The 16,383-nt window shown below is 46.2% G+C and overlaps 1 protein-coding gene and 1 pseudogene across 2 annotated transcripts in view; one reads left to right on the top strand and one right to left on the bottom strand.

Moving 5' to 3' along the window:
- GALNT17 (polypeptide N-acetylgalactosaminyltransferase 17) overlaps positions 1-16,383 on the bottom strand; it is a 451,342-nt gene that overhangs the window by 115,071 nt on the left and 319,888 nt on the right. The window lies entirely within an intron of this gene.
- LOC114214492 (ferritin heavy chain pseudogene) lies at positions 3,191-3,833 on the top strand (annotated as a pseudogene).

Consider the following 16,383-nt stretch of genomic DNA (forward strand, 5'->3'; position numbering starts at 1 on the left):
GGCAGAGAAGTTAGCCCCCTGGTTTCTTATTCCCAGGAGCAGAGCAGGCACCGGCTGGCTACTGGTGAACAAATGAGTGACTATAACACAGCTGGGTGGTCGCCCCTGGTGGGGAAGGGCTCCGTGATGTCTCAGGGGCACAATGGCTGAACTGGCCCAGACCCCAAGGACAGCAGGGAGGCACGCTGTAGCTCGGGCTGACCAGGAGGGGCGTGAAATGGAGGAGGAGATGAGGAGCAGAGATGCAGGGAGGAGGAGGAAGTGGGGGAGGGGTGAAGAGGAGGGAGGGTGGGCTTCGAAGCACAAAGCTTTCACTGTCAAGGAGGGTAGACAGGCTGCTTGTTCCTTCCAGATCCCTCTCGGATCGCCCTTTGGGAAACATCCTTCCCTGTTAAGCAGCGTGATATTTTAGTATAACTGGCTTCATCTGGGTGGTTTTTTTTGCCTGCGGGTGGCGGGGAGAGAAGAATTCACAGGAGCTGCCCTGGGTCCCCTCTCTGCTGGTCACAGCTCTGTTCCGCAGATTCAACTCGGTTCCCTACCAGGAGCCCTAGGGTTCCTCACGACAGAACGGAGAAGTCCCCAAGGGCTTCCTCGTTGGAACCAGGCCTCAGCAGCTGAAAGCAGGCCCTGGTGTGCCTCCTGGGCTGGCCGTCAGAAGCTGAAGGTGAAGGGCGGGGGGGGCGGGGGGGGGGCTGGCCCTAATGAAATGCAGACCTGGGACAAACCATTGACCATTATTGCTGGTGGTGGCCTGCCAAAAGGTATCCTAAAGGCCACGGGGAAAACGTGCCACGGTGTCAAGAAGAGGGAAGGCACCGTTCCATGTCTCGGAAGGTGGTACCTGAGAAAGAGAGGCTGGCACCAGCCTGGACATCAGCCCCCAGGAGGTGGCCTCCCTGCTGAGCCCAGACGCCCCCCCCCCCCGCCCCCGTGTGCAAGGGCAGGGCTCCGCGGCGCAAGGCTCCTGGCAGGTGGCTCGCATAGAGCTGGGAAACATGGAGACTGAAGAATTAAGACACCTGTCCCCATCCCCCGCTAGGCCAGCCAGCATTTCTGGTGAGGTCGGTGGGACAACTGCTTTGCATTCTGGAACTATCCAACTGCACCGATGGTGAGTAGCTGCCTCTCTGCACAGGGAGGAGCAGGTGTCCACCACCACACCATCTCCGGGCCCTGCCTGGGAGCTGCCGCACCAGGGGTGGGGGTGGGGGCAGGGTTGGCCAGACCCGTCCTAAGCCAAGCTTTGCCCCCACTTCCCCTCTGGTCTCCCTGCCACCTGCCCAGCCAACGGCGCCTTGGGGCTGACGAGATCCTGGAACGTGAGCCTACAGCCTCGTTCCTCAAACTCAACTGTGGTTACCATTAGTGCAAACATTTCAATTCAAAATCATTCAAAAACGATAATCATATTAAGGGATCTGCCAAAGTCTAATAGCTCTATTACAGAGGAGAAGAACAGAAATTAAAAATAATCACTTTTATTGTTGCTGTGGTGCAGAATATATGCAACACGCACAACAGCTCCAGCTGGGAGGGAGATGGGGAGGATTTCCACCACATGCAAAAACCTTCTCCGTGTCCACGCTTCTTCTCCTTGTAAGTGCCAAAGGGCCCATCTGGGGTCTAGGTCTTCCCCCCCACCCCAAAACCCTTTATTGCCTCCCTATTCTCTCCTCAGTTAAGGACAGGCTCTTCTTCAGCTGCCCTGTCCTCCTCAGTACCTTCCCAGCCGTTTGCCCCACAGATGCCATGACCTGGCTACTCTGGGCTAGTCATCGTTCAGAAAGCCTGTCCCAATTTATGCCTGTCCCCCCTTCTTCCGAAACGTCTTCCCCGAGACCGCCTCCATCTATGCAAATCCTACCCACCCTTCAAAACACATTTCTATCTGAAAAAAATAATTTTTCATGGTACAAAAAACTAATACCTACCTTATAGAAAATACACCTCGACAAAAATAACACAAATTTCATTGCTTTGTGACTGAGAGCGCTCAAGTCCCGTTACCATCCCCCATCTTTCCGGCTCACCTCCTTGAGCCCGGCGGGCCCACAGTCTTTCTCCCCGCTGGGACCTCCGATCCACTGGCCCTGCGGACCCCTTTCCCACCCAGCCTAAAGCCCCAACAGTTGTTGCAATGGTGCCCTGGTACCCCCCCGTCCCCCACCACCCCCCGCACTTTGTTGTTCTCAGTTGGCAAAACCCTCATGCTGATGAAGGCAACTTGCCACACCTGTAACGCACAGCTCAAGGCAGTTAGAGACGCACGTAACCATGTGGGCTGGTCTTGTTTTAAATTTAGGGCTGTGAGCCTCCAGGGGGTCTCATTGCTGCCCTTCCTTCCTTCACGCTACAGGGCCCTCCTCCCTCACCGTCCTAGAAGCCTCTGCCCCACCTTCTCTTCCCTCCTCAAGCCTCTAATACCTCCTTCTCCCTCACTCCCAACTGACGACCTTGCTTCCTGCTTCCCTGGAAAGGCGGTGAACAAAAGTGAATGTCCCCGCATCCCACATCTACTTGCTTCGTGCTGTCACCCACTTTCCTTCCTTTTGCTATAACTGAACTCTTGGCTCAACCGAACTCATGCTCTTAGCCGACGCCAACCCCTCCACCTGTCCTTTGTTGTTACTCAAGACTCACTCCAGCAATTGCCCCTCCCCTGTATCAAATGTCTTCTCTTTGTCTCTGTATTCTTGAGGCTTTGGCGTCTCGGGCCTTGCCAACTGGGGAGAGACTGCCCTTCCCAGGGCTGGCCAATTCTTAGAGACAGCAGAAGACCCGCTAGGGAGCACTGCCTTTCCTATGCAAACTAACCATCCCAGAGCCCACGCTTAGCCCTTCTCTGGGTCCTATGCTCCAGGAGGCAATATCTCTCTGCTCTGATCATCCCAGAACCAGGAGCCAGATGACGGGGGACAGCCCTTATTCCCCAGAGCTCGCCAAAATTATTCCAACTAGCCAATCCTAAGCCTTACCCTGCCTTGCCCATTCCTTCTTGAAAAAACCACAGCAGAGACAGTCTCTGCTGAGAGTCGCTGCGGTTTCCTGCTTCAACAGTGCTTGGACGGAACCCGGTGCTCGTCCCCCACCCGGGCCGTCCATTCAGAGCCAGCCCTCCGCCATCTCTTCATAGCGCCCTCGGACCGCTCCAGCGCCGTGCAGCCGCCGCCTCTTCTCAGCCGCCACCATGACGACCGCGTCCCCCTCGCAGGGGCGCCAGAACTACCACCAGGACTCGGAGGCCGCCATCAACCGCCAGATCAACCTGGAGCTCTACGCCTCCTACGTCTACCTGTCCATGTCTTACTACTTTGACCGCGATGATGTGGCTTTGAAGAACTTTGCCAAATATTTTCTTCACCAATCTCGTGAGGAGAGGGAACATGCTGAGAAACTGATGAAGCTGCAGAACCAACGAGGTGGCCGAATCTTCCTTCAGAATATCAAGAAACCAGACCGTGATGATTGGGAGAACGGGCTGAATGCAATGGAGTGTGCATTACACTTGGAAAAGAGCGTAAGTCAGTCACTACTGGAACTGCACAAACTGGCCACTGATAAAAGTGACCCCCATTTGTGTGACTTCATTGAGACTCATTACCTGAATGAGCAGGTGAAATCCATCAAAGAATTGGGTGACCACGTAACCAACCTGCGCAAGATGGGGGGCTCCCAAATCTGGCATGGCAGAGTATCTCTTCGACAAGCACACCTTGGGAAACAGTGATAGTGAGAGCGAAGCCTTAGGCTGTCCTCCCATAGCCACAAGGGTGACTTCCCTGGTCACCAAGGCAGTGCATGCATGTTGGGGTTAGCTTTACCTTTTCTATAAGTTGTACCAAAACATCTGCTTAACTTCTTTCATTTGTACCATTCTTCAAATAAAGTAATTTGGTACCCCCCCACCAAAAAAAAAAAAAAGAAAGAAAAAACCACAGCAGAGACTCCTGACTGTGCTTTCCCCTCACTCCTTCTGCCGCCTGACTGACCCAGGTGCTTCCTCATATGGCCTTGCACGGCAGGCCATGCCTCCTCTTGGGAACTTAAAACTATCTTTTCGATGGCATTGACCTCTTGATCTCTTGTCCTCATCAGGCCTGAAAAAGAAAACTCCCAGGTACTTTTTAGAATAATACTGTACATTATTGGCCTACCTCCTGGGTTGGATCATTCCTAGCAGCTTACAGAGACTACAGATCTTCTTCTCCACCCACTTCCCCTACAGCCACCCCCCTCCTCATTTAACATTTCCCCTTACAGCAAAACCCCTTTAAAGCACTGTCTATACCCGTGCCTCTGAATCTTTTCTCTGGTTCTCTCCTAAACCCACTCAACCAGGCTTTCACCCTCACTGCTCCGCCACAGGTGCATTTGTCAAGGTCAGAGATGACTTGTCCTAAATGCCACGTTCAAGGCCCAGTCTTCATCACGGGTGCCCTCCCAGCTGCATCTGACCCAGCGACTCATTCCCTTTCTGTGGAAGCAGGATCTCCCCTGGGCGTCCACAGCACCACACATGCCTAGGTGTCCTCCTGGATGCTCTGATCCATATTCTTTGTTGACTCTTCCTTTTCTCTCTGGTGTTCAAGGCAGGAGGACTCCAGGGCAGAGCCCTTAGATCTCTTATCCAACTATACTCACTCCTTGGTGGGTTTTTTTTTTGTTTTTTTTTTTGTTTTGTTTTTTGACAGAGAGATAGAGAGCGAGCACAAGTAGACAGAGCAGCAGGCAGAGGGAGAGGGAGAAGCAGGCCCCCCGCCCAGCAGGAAGCCCAATGCAGGTCTCAATCCCAGGACCCTGGGATCATGACCTGAGCTAAAGGCAGATGCTTAACCGACTGAGCCACCAAGGCGCCCTCCTTGGTGGTCTTGTTTTTTCTCATGGCTTTCAGCAACATTTATATTTTAATAGCTTCCAAATTTACACTCCAGTCTGAATCCTTCCTCTGGACTCCAGACTGGCAATATCCAATTGCCTATTCAACATCTCCATCGTGTCTAGGAGATCTCTCAAACATGGCCAAAATGGAATTTTTAACCTTCTTCCCACTCAAACCTGCCCCACGCACTGTCTTTCCTATCTCAGGTAATGTCAACTCCATTCTTCCAAAATATTGAGGTAAAAACCTTGGTGTTTGCCTTGGTGCCAATCTGTCAGAAAATCTTTAGGCTCTACCTTTAAGACCTAGCTGAGATCTGATGACTTCACACCACCTTTGCTGCCACCATCTAGGGCAGGCCATCATCATCATATTGCCTGGGTAACTACAATGGCCTCCCAACTGGCTTCTGCTTCCACCCTTGCTCTCCTTTGGTAAACTCTCAACACAGCATCCAGAACAATCTACTAAAATATAAATCAGATCAGGCTAGGCCTTTGCTGCAAACCCTCCAATGATTCCCCATTTCTTTCAGAGCAAAAGCCGGGGTCACTAGGCCCCATCTAGACAGTCCGTGTTCCTGGGGCCTCTCTGACCTCCTCTCTCCTTGCGCTCTCTGCTCCAGCCAGATTCCCAGCTATACACTCAAAATAACTGAAAGCGGGTCTTCCCACACCAACCTGTACGTGCATGTTCACAGCAACATGATTCACAATAGCCACAAGGTTGAAACAACACAAATGTCCATCAATGGATGAATGGGTAAACAAAATGTAGCGTATCCACACAATGGAATATTACTCAGCCATAAAAAGGAATAAAGTACTAATAGTACTGTGCCATGGATGAACCTCAAAAATACTATGCTGAGTGACAAAAACCACACACAAAGAGTCATAGATTATATGATTCCATTTACGTGAAATATCCAGAACAGGCGAATCCAAAGAGGTAGAAAGCAGCTTAGTGGTTGTCTGGGACAGTGGGGAGGGGGAGGGGTAGTAGGGAGTGACTGCTTAATGGGTACAGGGTTTCCATTCGAGGTGATGAAAATGTTCTGGAAGGAGAAAGTGGTGACGGTTGCACAACACTGTGAATGTGCTTAACGCCACTGAGTTGTACACTTCAGATGGTTAACATGGTAAATTTTATATGTATTTTACCGCAATAAAAAATGTGGAGCTGATGATAACAATCCTCAAGCTTGCTTTGATTGTTATGTCACATTATAAACATGAACCCGAAATTTCCAATTGCCATTAGAACAGAAGGTAGGAGACTGGAGGGGTGCTTGGGTGGCTCAGTCAGTTAGGTGTCTGCCTTCAGCTCAGGTCATGATCCTTGGGTCCTGGGATTGAGTCCCGCATCGGGCTCCCTGCTGGGCCGGGGGCCTGCCTCTCCCTCTCCCTCTGTCCTACGCCCCCCCCCCAGGCTCTCTCTCCCACTTTCTTTTGCTCTTGCTCACTCTCTCTCAAATAAATAAATAAAATCTTAAAAAAAAAAAAAGAAGGTGGGAGACTGGAAGAGTGGTTTTATCTCCATTCTTACTCTCTGTTCATGGAGACAGATCTTCTAGCACTCTGGAGAGAAGGTTCCAAAATATTTAATGTTTTAGCCCAAAGACCATATTTTCAATCTGGGATAAATGGTTGTATCATGGTGAGCACCATGGTCCTCACTCTAGAATGGGTGGAAACCCAGGGCCCCAGGGTTCAGGGAAAGCACACTAATTTAAACATCCTGTGGGGCAGTCATCCAACTAGTGGTGACTTGGTTTCTTTATCTATAAACTGGACATGAAACTGCCCTGATAACCTAGTAGGACTGTCGTAAGAATCTGAGAAGATAAAGAAAACAAATGTGCTCTGTGCTCAATACATGTGAGTTATTATGGAGACGTATAAAAGAACAGTAGAAGGATAAAGGACTGAGGGGGAGGGTTTTGGGCAAAGGGGGCAGAAGCTGGTGAGGAAGTATCCTGGCCAATAGTGTCACTCCAAGAAACATTTCAGGTCTAGAGTGAGACAGGCAGAGGAGGTAGTCTGCACTCCAGGAGGAAAGGGAAATGAGAAAGTCTGGTAGAGCATGGCACAGAGGTGTGACGTTTGAGGTTAAGTATTGGGGCAGGGAAGAGATTGGGGCAGTCACAGTGGCCCCAAGAGAAATGCCTGTCCAGCCTGCAATGTCCATCCCATCCTGAGGTCATCTCTCACCTCCACAACTGAGTGCAGAGTCTGTGCCTCTGCATGGAGAGTCCAAGAGAATGTGTGTGCAATCCCACTTCCATGGCTCCTAGCACCTTGAACCATCATGTGAGGGAAGGCTTTCTATTCTGCATACCTTATCAATCACTGTAGAGAAGGGGTCTGAGTAGGGATCATGTTTGTTCACTCCTTCATTCATTTGTTCATCGGGTCAATAAGCATTACGAGGCCATGGAGGACACCTTTGTTAGGCTAGATCCCAAGGACTTGAGGGAATACGAGCACATGTGATTCTGTCCTAGTGAACAAGCAAATATTATTATTTTTTGTTGTTGTTTTTTAACGATTTTTTATGTATTTATTTATTTGACAGAGAGAGAGACAGCGAGAGAAGGAACACAAGCAGAGGGAGTGGGGGAGAGAGAGACGCAGGCCTCCCGCCGAGCAGGGAGCCCGATGCGGGGCTCAATCCCAGGACCCTGGGATCATGACCTGAGCTGAAGGCAGATGCTTAACGACTGAGCCACCCAGACGCCCCCATTTTTTGTTATTGTTGTTTCTTAGTAAAGATGTTTTCTGGTTGAAGTCATGGCGCCGCTTGTTATTACTGGTGAACAAGACCATTGGAGTGGGAAGAGATGCTAGAAAATGGAGACTCTGCTGGTCTGTGGCCTGTGGACTAGATGGTTTGCTGTCTTCAGAAAGAAGCCTGCACTGGGAGGGGTCCTTCCTCTGCTCCTCGCTCTCCTGATCGTCAGTGACTGGGTATGTGCACGTCACTGTGTGGCTAGCTGTCTTGGTCACCAGTGAGGGTACTGGCCCCTTGCTTTGCCCTGCCTGCCTCATACCTCCTGCTGCTTTCATAGGTCCCCGCTGTCTTCTCTCCCCTGTCTCTGGTGGCCATGTCTCCAAATTCATATGAGGCTGATGGTTCATGAGTCAGGGATCCAGGGTTCACCCTGTTTTTCTCTTTTCATGATTCCAGCTGGCCTGCCTCATTGGGACTCACTGCTTCCCTCTGTCCTCAAACTCAGATACCTGCCATTTCTGTTGGCCCCAGCTCTGCTACAGTTAATGTCCAGGCCTGTTTGCTGAGCACCTTCTTTTTTTTTTTTAAGATTTATTTATTTGAGAGAGTTAGAGAGAGAGAGAATATGGGGGGAGGGACAGAGCAAGAGGGAGAGAATCTCAAGTAGACTCCCCTCTGATCATGGAGCCTGACATGGGGCTTGATCCCATGACCCCAAGATCATGACCTGAGCTAAAATCAAGAGCCGGACATCTAACTGACTGAGCCACCCAGGTGCCCCTGCTGAGCACCTCCTAATGCTAAGACCCCATTTGTAGGAAAAGCATATAAAACTCTACACCATCACTGGAGTTATCCTTGAAAGGGTTTCTGCAAGTCCCATTCTCAGGGTACAACCTGCACTGGGTATTTTGGTACTGTCCACTTCCTCAGCATTAGGTAGCTTGTTTACTCAAAATGTACTTATTTCACTGCATTTGCTATAGTAACGTATGCGATGAGCACTTTTACACCATTTCCTAATACACAGAAAGGGTGTCTCATGTGCATGTCACCCTTCTTCAGCCATCCTCTGGCACAGATACTGATGTGCTAAAGGGCCCCAAAGACAGAGCAGGGATGGGGGAGGAGGACCGGGTGGGTGGTGCATCACCCAGGCCAACAACGCCCCATATTGAGAAAACGGATCCATCCAGTGCTGAGTTAGGACAACTCATAGTTATCCCTAATCCTCAAAGCAGCTCTCCTTGGTAGATACTACTAGCCCCATTTTCCAGTGGAGGAATCTGATGTCAGAGGTTAGGTGAACTGGCCAAGGGCAGACACATGGAAGTAAGTGCAGACAACCTGGTGGTGTCTGACCCCACACCCTCCTAGGAATCCCACAGCCTCCTAAACAAGATCATGAAATACAGGCTGCAGCTACGAGCTCTTGCACTGGGTGGAATAAGTGGTCCTGCTTTGAAGATTTCTGGCAACTTGCAGCTGCTAAACACTAAAAATACAACTTGGGGGAAGGAGTTGGCTGGCTTGCATAGAATTCTCAACTGGCGCAGTATAGTAATTTAATACTCAGAGTTCCATTTGCCTCTGCTATACATATAAATACCAAAAGGGTAAGTGCCGCTGCCTTTTTAAAAATCAAACACTATCTCCAGCACACAAACATCTCACAAGAAAATAGGGCCCAAAGGCCGGAGCTTCGTCTGGTAAATGGAGGTAGCACTTTCCGTTTTGTTGCTGAAGAGATCATTCACGCTGAAACCACCACTTCTTCCAGATTGGGAAGGGAACTGTCTGGGTAGGAAGGAGCTCTTCCCTGTGGAAGATAAAGGAAATGCTCATCTCTCCGGAGTGTGATTTTTCACAGATGCAGAAAATGCCAGTGGGGATTGCAGTTGCCAGTCCCAGACGCATTTCCTTGGCTGGCTGATTTTGCCTGCGCTTGTTTTTATTAAAACAAAGACCATATCAAGACTCCCTAGTAAGATATTCCCTACAAGTAATCTTCTCAGCGTAATACTTTTGCTCTTTGCTATTCATATTTTCTGGAGGCTTTGGGAAAATGATTTGCAAATAATCCTTTGAAGACGATTTCTGTAAAAGCACAAAGTTTCTAAAGAAGTGATAACATGTTAAGCCATTATCAGCCATCAACGCCTCATATGTACGTATATTTAAGCGTCTGGTTAGCTATCTCCTGAGATAAAACCTAAGTTGGGTGAATGTTTGGGGAAGAGAAACAGAAGAAAGGTCTAGAACAGGGGTCAGCACACACCACCGCCTGTTTTTGTCCAACCCAAGAGCTAAGAATGCTTTTTATAGATGAACATATTGATTTGAAGATGAGAACACAGCAAAATGTTACCCCTCCCCCAACAAAAATCCCATCACCCACATTAGTAGACATGAAGTCCAAAAAACTGTCCTCATTATTATTATACTTTGGATTTCATCAATAAAATATTTGTGGAAATTGGCCTTTACTCTTGTTTATAGGTATCCACACAACAGCCTTGACTCTGCCTCTTGGATTGTAAAGCCTAAAGTATTTACTATTTGGTCCTTTAGAGAAAAAATTTGCCAAACTCTGTTCTAAAACATGACCCCTAGAGGGGAGCGCAGACTCCATGTGGAGCAACATGGTACCAGTGACAGGCAAAAGGGTAACTTTCAAAAGGGCAGACAAGGGGCCTGGGGAGAGAAAGACTTAGAGGATGGATGAGTGTCCTTCTCATCTGTAAAGGGGGAGTAATAGTTCCTCTCCAGCCTCCAGGGCTGATGTGAGAACAAATCTGGTGAAGGCTTTGGGGATGCACACCCAAAAGTGGCATCAGGCTAGCAACACTCATTGTTCCATAAGGAAAGTGAAGGAGCACAGAATATGCCAGTTCAAAATATGCCTCTTTGCTATAAGGATTATCTTGAACTGGTTATTTTTAAGAAACAGCAGACACAGGAGTAGCCCTGGAAACCTACCCTTTGGAAAGAGAATTTTACATTTATAAGGGGAATCTCCATTTTTTAAACTTTTTTTTTAAGATTTTATTTATATATTTGACAGAGAGAGAGACACAGCGAGAGAGGGAACACAAGCAGGGGGAGTGGGAGAGGGAGAAGCCGGCTTCCTGTGGAGCAGGGAGCCCGATGTGGGGCTCCATCCCAGGACTCCGGGATCATGACCTGAGCCGAAGGCAGACGCTTAACAACTGAGCCACCCAGGCGCCTCTTTAACTTTTTTTAAATTTTATTTTATTATGTTATGTTAGTATCCATAAAATACATCATTAGTTTTTGATGTAGTGATCCACGATTCATTGTTTTCGCATAACACCCAGTGCTCCATGCAGTATGTACCCTCCTTAATACCCAACACCATTTGTAAGGGTGCCTCCCTCTCTGTATCTGGAAGAGAAGTCTCTAGAAACCTTCATCAGTGGAGAAGGCATCCACTTAAATCATCATTAACAAACCTTACCCTTGTTAATTGTGCTTTTCCTGGCCACCCCCTACTGACAGCCTCCTGGTTGTCTTTCTTTTGTCTTTAGCTGAAGATCGTGTTTAGGGTGGTAGCTTGGGCCATTTGGGGGAGTTACTCAGTTTTCCTTGGTCTCTCCCATGTATACAAAAGGTATACATGTTATTAAACTTCTGTTTGTTTTTCTCCTATTAATCTTTTTATTACAGGGAGGAATCTCAGCCAAGAACCTAGAACGGTAAAAGGAAAATTATTTTTCCTCCCCTCCCAAAGGAAGAGTACTGAGATGTGTGAATGGTGGAGAATCTTTCTGAGAAGGTTTGAGGACATCCTATATAAATGCAGGTACCGTGGGATAAAATACAATTAGAAGTAAGTAAATGAGAATAAGCAGGCAGAGGGGAAGTGAGCAGGAGAAGCTGATGCCAAGGGTGAGCTTAGTGCACATAATGTATACTTAGTAAATGTGTGCCACAAATGCAGCAGAGGCTTTCTGGCAGTCACTGCAAACAGAGTTACTGGAATCATCTACAGTGCCCAAAAGATCTTTAAAAGAGAAGTACAAATACTTGGCCTCTAAGACCCAAAAGGTATTTCTCCAGAGTAACTTGGCGAATCGTCTCATCAAAACACTGCTTCAGCAACACAGCAAGCTCCACAAATCTGTTTCCTAAAACCTTCCTCAGCATTGGCTCATAGCATTTACCCAATTATAATAAGATGAGGACAACTGTTTTCAAGGCCAAAATGAGGTCAAAGTAAGAACATAGCTTTCTGATGGCCTTGCTTATTTACGGGTTAGAGGAGTAGTAAAGTAGTTTAAGAAAGTAGTCAAATAAAATATATATTTTGAAATATAGGAGTACGCTTTTCTATTCTGGGTTCACTGTTTCATCCAGAGGCAGTCATAGCTTTGAGATGAGTAAAGACTGTCAGAACTAAGATAAAAAGAAGCAAAGAAGTGTTAATTTTCAGTTGTGACTATAACGCCGACTCTTGAAACTACTGAAATAGTCTTGAAGCCAGGATTTCAAGTACCATAGCCATGCACAGAAGAAAAGCATTTTCTAAATCTGAGCGTCCTTTGAAAAATCAGGCAAAGGCAAGACGAGGTTGTTCCATGGCCATGGTCTCAATGCTGGCTCACTCTGGGATCACCTGGGGAGCTTTGACAAACTACCTGTGCTTGGGATCACTCCCAGACACTCAGATTCAATTGCTCTACATCCATATTTGATTCAAAAGTGCAACCAGAGCCTGGGTGGCTCATTTGGTTAATTTCAGCTCAGGTCATGTCTCTAGGTCACGAGATTGAGCCCCACATCGGGTTCTGCACTTGGTGTGGAGTCTGCCTGGGATTCTCTCTCTCCCTCTGCCCCTCCCCCCACTTGTGAGTGTGTGCTCTCTCTCTCAAATAAAATATTTTAAAAAATAAAATTAAAGCAATAAAAACCCAGCAGATTCAGGAGAAGAACGTTGCCTCCCCCTCAACTGCCTAAATTTACACTGTAAAAGAGAGCCTGTACCAGGATGAGAGGTATTCACAGAGATTCCTTTTTATCTAAAAAATTTTATCTGTATAATAGGGCAACCTTTGTTTTCCAAACATCTCCTCTTACTTTCCTGCTAATGGTCGTCCTCCCTTTGTATCCTCAGACCCCCATGCCTCTCCTTAGCTCATATAAGCCTCATGTTGCCTACTGTCTTTAGAATTTCACGATTGTGTGGATTCCCCGTAAGTACAAAACTAAATTTGATTTTCCTCTGTTAATGTCTCATGTTAATTTGATCCTTAGAGCAGCTGGAAGGATCTTGAAGGGTACAGAAAATTTCTTCCTCCCGAACACTGCCTAGCACTCTTACAGAAGGGAGAATGTCTTGCAGAGTGCCCAGGCAGTGGGGCAGAGATGGTTGAGTGATGTTTAGGCAGGCAGAAGACTTACAATAGTGCTCCCAGTGCCCACAGCTAGCTCTTGGTTTGCAGGAAATCCTGATGTTCCCTCGTTTCCCAGGGGAGTGGTGGCAAAAGGCTAAACAGACTGGATCAAGGGAGTCAGGGGCCTGGAGGGCACAGAATGGGTGGATATTATGCCTGGAGTTCAGGATCAGGACACGAAGGACCTCAGCAGTGAATACATAGGGGGTAAAGCTGAAGATGGCAGGTATGAGGCACGTTAACAGGGGCCAAGAAGGTTACAGAGGACAGCTTACATCCTAGACACCTCTCCCCATCACCACTGTATAATGTCAGCTCCCACTTGCTCCTAGGAGTTCTTCAAGGGGGGAAGCAGGAGAAGAAGATCCTTTGAGGAAAAAGAGCAACCTTTACAGAGAATAGCCTGTGTAATCATGATTTAACTGAGCAACTGACTTCAGAGAAATGGAGTTTTAAATTGGAAGAAACTGAATTCCCTTGAGATGACAAGATTAGTTTTCTTTCTCATCATCAGTGAAAATGGGGGCTAGAGATCAAGTTGAATTCAAATACAGAAAAACAAAGTCAACGTTTCCCACATCTGACTTGCAACTACAATTTAAAACCTGCTACAGGTTTTGGAGTACTTAGAAGAATGAATAGATTCTAAGACACCAACAGAAAACAAGGAGGAGAAAAGAACAAAGGAGTCACAAAAGAAAAACAACTTTTCTAGAAAAGTAATTTGGCAAGATGTCTCATGAATCGTAACAGCGTACAAGTCTTAGACATAGAAATCCCATGCCCACGAATTTATCCTAGATAATAATAATGATTTCTGCCTCTGAGAATGTTGGATTGTGTGATTTGGACAACTTTCCAGCTGAAAACAATGAAAGAAACTGGATTTAAAAATTTTTTTAATCTTAATAAAACCATTAAAGATGAACAAAATTATAAATATAAACTATTGAGTTGAGATCTGGCTGAGATTGGAATAAAGGGAATCCCAGTGCTAGGTTTGCTTCTGCCCAGAGCTATGTACCAGTACAGAGAGGGGGGCTACATTTATGGCAACCTCAAAAGACCAGGAAGCTAAAAGTTAGACTTCAGGGCCCACCATGAAGGGCAACATGATAAACCACCTTCCATTTTTGGCTAGGACAATGAAAGGCTGACCTAAGAGTAACAGTCTACTGGAAATCAACCTGCCCTCCCACAGGATACAAGTCCACTTCATTTCATTTGAGTAGCCCAGGGAACTTCAACTCTTGAATTTTGATTAAAGGGATCAGGGTTACCAGTACTCCCATGCTCCTGACAGGAGTAAACAACAATTCTCCCTAGATGCAGATAATATCATTCTAGGTTTCAAATTCTTTCAGCAAATACTTTTTCAAATACGCTCTCCAACACATAATCAAAGATAATCAGAAGCATCAGACTCAAGATGTCAAAGGTCAGACCCACAGAAAATAGAGATAACAGAAAGGTTTCAAGCAAGCTTACGAATTTCAGCAGGAAGCTGGAAACTATATAAAAAGTGAAACAGCAGGTATTGAAAAAGAAAATGTAGAATTGAAAAGTTAAGTAACTAAAATTAAGAGCTCAATGGATAGTTTAACAGCAGATTAGACACTTAGGCAGTGAGCATTATTAAAGTGGAAGATAGGTCAGAAGAAACGTTCAAGAACAAAGCCCAGAGAGACAAAAAGACGAAAAATACATAAATGAGGGGAGGTTATATAGAGAATACAGTAAAGTCTGACATGGGTTTTTGAGATCCTGGGAGAGAAGAAAAAATGGCAGAGGCAATATTTGAAGAGGTAATGGCTGAGAATGTCTCAAAACTGAGGAAAGACATCAATGTGAAGATTTAAGAAGCTCAACAAATCTCAAGCAGAATACATAAAAAGAAATCCACACCTAGACACATCACAACGAAATTAAAAAAACATAAACAAAAAAGATGTAATCTTATAAAGCAGCCAGATGGGGAAAGAAAAAGAAATAATTAAAGATTTTTCAAAGTTTTTGTGTAAGAATTTTAATCAAAACATTATTTGTCATAGAGAAAAACTAAAAACTTAAATTTCCACCAACAGAGATACAGTTAAACATATTTTGGCATATCCCCGTGATAAAAATATATGGTGCTATTAAAATATCATTTAAAAAAACACTGAATGATGTAGGAGAAGTTTTATTTAAAAATATAACACCAGCAACCATTGTTCTCAATTTTGAATTGGGGCAGGACCCATTTGAGCTAGTAGTTGTTTTGAATATATCACATTCTAATTATTCTATTTTTAAGTATGTTGGATTTTATGCACGTGGACAAGTAAGAGGGCACCTGGGTTGGTTAAGCGACTGCCTTCGGCTCAGGTCATGATCCTGGAGACCCAGGATCAAGTCCTGCATCGGGCTCCCTGCTTAGCAGGGAGGCTGCTTCTCCCTCTGACCCTCCCCCCTCTCATGCTCTGTCTATCTCATTCTCTCTCTCAAATAAATAAATAAAATCTTTAAAAAAAAAAAGACAAGTAAGAGATAGCTTTATATTCAGACATGGTATTAAGTAAGCAGGGTGAGCATATAGCTGAGAAAGTCACATATTCTTTTCCAGATGCTTCTGTGGAGAATCTACCAAGCTTTTCCTCTACACTTCTTTTTCTGTTTTCCCAGAAGACCCATAAGACAGAATGGGATTCTTTTTCCTCCAAAATTCTCCCAGGAGTTTGGCATTTCCCCCATCCCCTCTTGGGCTTGCCATATAACAAGCTGGGATGACAGAAAGGGGCTTTTTTTTTCTAGCACAACTGAAGGAGAAAAAGAAATACTCTTTTGGCATAATAAGATATATTAAATCTTATAACATATTATTACCAGATTTACATTAAGATCCTTTCTCATGGTCATATAGATACTTGGCCAAGAAGCTCATGAAGGACAATCTCCTTCAATCACCTTCTCAACCCACGGGACTAAAAGCCCCTGGAATTCCACTCTGGAGTTAAATCAAGAAAGGATCAGGTGCCCAGAAGGACTGGTAAGTCTGGTCAAGTAGACTTGTAGTGTGGGAACTCATTGGAATAACAGCAAGACCACATGAAACATGAACCTGCCCTCCTGGAAATAATGGCATGAGAAAGGAGTTAAACATGGAGGCCACATGGTTATGAGAGGCCAGAGGCTGCTAAGGGACTTTACGCAGAACTCCCAGAAGCTCAAAAGCAAAGCCATTTCTCACACCCCCTCATTCACTCCCTGGCTCAGAGAAAGAAACAACAAATGCTGTTAGTGACTTCCTTAGAAGGGTGATTAGTTGGATAATTACAAGGAGATGTAACATATGTCATTAAGCAATCCTCCACA

Source organism: Eumetopias jubatus, unplaced genomic scaffold (assembly GCF_037043125.1).
Source record: "Eumetopias jubatus isolate StellerSeaLion01/CBP00866 unplaced genomic scaffold, mEumJub1_p1.0 scaffold_12, whole genome shotgun sequence".
Classification (NCBI taxonomy): Eukaryota; Metazoa; Chordata; class Mammalia; order Carnivora; family Otariidae; genus Eumetopias; species Eumetopias jubatus.